This window comes from Narcine bancroftii, chromosome 7 (genome assembly GCF_036971445.1).
Source record: "Narcine bancroftii isolate sNarBan1 chromosome 7, sNarBan1.hap1, whole genome shotgun sequence".
NCBI lineage: Eukaryota > Metazoa > Chordata > Chondrichthyes > Torpediniformes > Narcinidae > Narcine > Narcine bancroftii.
This window is the reverse complement of record NC_091475.1, coordinates 173,281,962-173,286,676: the sequence shown is the minus strand read 5'-3', so window position 1 is coordinate 173,286,676 and position 4,715 is coordinate 173,281,962.

Sequence of the window (4,715 nt, the reverse complement as noted above, 5' to 3'; positions counted from 1 at the left end):
CTGTCACTAATAACAATTGGTTTTGTTTCTAGATTTGCTTACACTACATCTAAACAGCAGAATCTTTTATAACATTTTCAATTCAATCTCATAATTATCAAGTATTTAAAGCACTAGGAATTATAATTGTAGTAGACATTAAACTAAGTTTTAAACTATCCAATTCTAATTAAAAATGTACTTTTGTAATTTGCAAATATTAAGATTGTAACACAAAATGTATAGTTCTTTTAAACAATGATTTATCAGTAAATGTTAATAATAATTCCTAAACTATTGGAATGACGAGACATCAAAATTTATTCTTTTCAAAAATGAAAACTGTTACTTAAAAAATTAGCAGAAATTTCTGAAATGTACTATTAATGCCAATTATTTAATAACAGAATATCTTTCAACTTCAGAAACCAAACTGTGTGCCCCATAGAACATAGTTTTCAAATTATTACCACACTCCAAATCCATTTAACAATCAATTTAAATCTACATATTTATTTTATGCTCCCTTTCACTTTATTTATTAATCATTCTTATTTACATCTGTTGATACTTCAGTTACTAATTGCATCTGCTATCGATCTGCATTTGATTAAAATGATTTTTAAAAAGTACAAATATTTTACAAACAATTTGTGCAGTGTCAACCTTGTAAAGCAATGCATTATGCCACACTCTGTCCTTGGGCATTTTCAAATGCTATATGGATTTGAATTCCATTGATGGCCTTTGGTATTATAGACATAAAATGCAGTGAATCTGTGCACAAGAGTAATCAGTTAACTTTTGTTTGCTCCCTAAGGAAATACAATTGCTTTGAACACCAGGAGAACCAAATAATGTCATGACTCTTCTGTATGAATGCGAATGAGGGATTGGTTTAATGTCTCATACAAAAGATGAGGCCCTCTGATATTGTAGTATGAGTTATGACTTAAAGAATGAAAATAAACTTCAACTCATGACCTTCCAACATGGATGAGAATACAATTACTGAACCAATGCTGCGCTATCCAATATGTGCAGAACAAAGTCTCCTCCTTGTTAAGCCAATTAGGCAGCTGCTGCTAAATTTCATACCTTCCAATTTAGTTTGTGCTGTTTTAAGATGGAAATTACTCCCACCCCCCCCCCCACCAAACATTGCACATATTGTAAATAATTAACTATTTTCTTTATAATAAGTTTAATATTTAAATTCACAACGTTAATTTTCTGTTAGTTTTTTTAATTGTTCATTCTGGTGTGAATTAACATTTGACTGATTGCAATTAAAATTTATTTTTCCCCAGCTGTTTCTATATTAGTTGCATCCTTTTTTTTTTGCTGCCAGACTCTTCTGTTTAGAAATGGAGTTAACATTATTTTAAAAGTCCAAACCAAACAAGAAAATCTGCAGATGCTGGGGACTAGTTCTATACATGAAAGTGCTGGAGAAACTCAGCAGGTCGTGCAGTATCCATGGAAAGTAGAAGGCCATCAATGTTTCAGGCTTGAGCTCTTCAGGATTGCCAAAATCAGACAGATGCGTGAATAAAAAGGTAGCTGGGTGGGAAGAACACAGTCTAACCGGGAATACAGATGGGAAGGTAGAAGAGAAAGAAGCTGAGAAGTGATAGGGCAGAGGGCTAAGAAAGATAACTGATAGAAGGAAGGAAGGGATGGGGTTGGGGTAGACCGCATCAGTAACCCCTTTCACGCTTGATTCCATAAATTAACTGCCAATCGGCCTTTAAAGTGTCTAGTGTGAAAGCAAAATTAGCTCAAAGCCGGCATCAGATGACATCATTTCACGCCAGGGATTGACTGCCTTGACCCATAGTACGATCCCCAGCATTTGCAGACAGCGTTCCAATCAGGCAAGTGAGAAACAGGTAATTGCATTGTAGGATTGAAATGACCTAAGTTTTTGCATGAGTGCAGGAACGTGAAGGAAGAAAAGATTAAAATGAAGGTATAAACTTTGCCATAAATTTTCAGGGGGGGGGGAGGAAATAAATAGCAGTAGGTAACAATTTTTAAACAGCGTGGGAAAATTATAAGTGCTATAGTACACAATTTATAAAGACCGTGGGGAAAAAAGCAATGGCAGACCTGACTTGCCAGAATGCCGTGTGCAGAGAAAACCTTCTATGAATGCTCCATGCTTGCAGGTGGACCTACAGCCCTTTCTCTGTAATATGGAATTATGGGAGGGCAGGTCTGCCATCGCTTTTCCCCCACAGTATTTATAAATTGAATGTGAGAGTGCTACCAACTTTCCCACGCTATATAAATTGTGTGCTATAGCGCTACAAACTTTCCCACCCTATTTAAAAATTGTCCACTATTGCTATAATTTCCCTTATAAAGGTTTATTACAGTCGGCACAAAAACAATGGGGCTGAAGGGCTCATATTGTGCTGTACATGAAGTTTAATTATGTTAGAATTAGGCATGATTAATTTTGTTCAAATATAAGATCATAATTTGATTTGGAATTGGGGCAGGTTCACCATCACTCTATACGTCATGACATCACCGAAGGTAGGAAGGTAGAACAGTCCTAACCCCGGGGATGGATTCTTGCAAGTGTGAAAGTGTTCAGTGACCCAGTTAGGAGTTGTCATTTGTGAAAAGCCAAACCCCCATTCCTATCCCAAGACACTGAACAGCCAATTTAGTGGGATGCAAATGTGATCTCTTTTTCCTTTGTCCCTGTGTCCCTCCAGCTTCCCAGCCTCTTCCCTTTTTTCTATTAGTAACATCTTTCTTAGTCCTCTTTCCTCTCATTTCAGAGCTTCTTTCTCTTCTACCCTCCCACTTGTTAGCCTTTGTTCTTCTCCCTCCCCCTCTTGATTTTCAACACCTGAAAAAGGGCTCAGGCCTGAAACACCATCTGCCTTTTATTTTCTATGGATGCTCCGTGACCTGCTCAGTTTCATCAGCATCTATTTTAAGTTATAGTTTCAAGTAATTTGTAAACTTTGTAAAATAGCAAAATACCATTTTTAATTAATAAGTGGATTTGGGTTATTTAAAAGGGATTACAAAGTTCAAATTTCAGATTTATTGTTCAAGTTCAAACATAACATCACATACAACCCTGAGATTTTTTTTACTGCAGGCCAGGCAGAATTTTTACTTACTGGTAACTTAAAACTCTACTCAATTTTTAAAAAAAGATATGTATACAAAAGAGAGAAATGTAAACAGGAAGGAAGTGCAAACAAAATGCAATACAGAAAATATTCAATAATAAATCAAGTTCTTAAATGAGTCTCTGATTTTAGTTTATTTAGGAATATGATGGTGAAAGGGTAGCAACTATTCCTCCACTTGACAGTACACATCTAAGGGCACCTATTCCTCAGTTCTGATGGCAGCAGCAAGAACAGAGCATGTCCTGGGTTGTGTGGATCCTTGATTGCTGCTGCTCTCTGACAACAGTGTTCCATGTAGATTTCCTCCATGGTGGGAAGAGTTTTGCCTGTGATGTGTTTGGCTGAGTCCACTACCTCTTGCAGGGCTTTCATCTCCATAGGCTTCTGCTTGTGATGTTGGTGCCCTGCATACTAGGCCTGATGCGAATCGGCAGTTTCCACTGTCGAGGTTCAGCAAGGTTTTGGAGGTCACACCAAGCCTCCGCAAACTCCTAAGAAAGTAGAGGTGCTAACGTACTTTCTTCACAATGACATTCATGTCGGGTCCAGGAAAGGTTCAAAATAGTGATTCCCAGGAATCTCCACTTCTGGTTTTCACCTCCTGAAGTCCACAATCAGCATCTTGAAGTTGGTGATATGGAGTGTGAGGTTGTTGATCGTACATCATTCAGCCAAGATTTCAATCTCCCTCCATTATGCCAACTCATTGTCCCTTTTTAATAGAACGGACCACTGGTATCATCAGCAAATTTGTAGATGATGTTGTTTTACTGAACTACACAATCATAGATCTAAAGTGAGCAGAGTAGGGATCTGAGTACTCTGTGGTGCTCTGGTACTGATGGAGATTGTGGAGGGTGTTCTCATTGATCTTCAGTGATTGGTGGTGAGGAAATCTAAACTCCCATTACCGAGTGGGGTATTAAGGTCCAGGTTTTGGAGTTTGATGATCAGTCGATGGCCAAACTGTAGTTGATAGAGAACATCCTGATGTATGTGGATGTCCAGGTGTTCGAGTTTTGTGTAAAGCTAGTAGATGTGTTTCTGCCGTAGGCAAATTAGAATAGATCCATGTCGCCACTCATGGAGGAGCAGAAATGCTTCAACGCCAGCCTCTCAAAACACTATGAGTGTGAGTGGCACTGACCAGGGACACAACCAGGGACAATTGAGGCCTGTTCGAAATAGGTGGGTGCCTTGCCCTGCCTGAGTGATATGATGAAATATGTGAATACACGTGGATTACACCTTGATAAGGAAGGAATCAAAATTATTGAAGCTTAATTGAACCGTAAAATAAGTAGATATGATTATTTTTGAGAATGTCTTTGTGATTATGAAATGCATTAATTAGGAAAACACTAAGTTCTTGATCAAAGCTGATATCGCAAAATCTCTTTTTCCCTTGTTAATAGAGCCTGGATTCCAGCTCCTCTGCTTCTTCAGAGCCTGTGGTGCAAATGAAAACAGGCGGTTTTACTGTGTTCCCGGAAAACATCCTGTGGAATCCAGCGGCCAGGTTGTAAAAACGGTCCGAATAGCCTTTAGGAGCCCCCAGCTCCTGCCCCTGGAAGT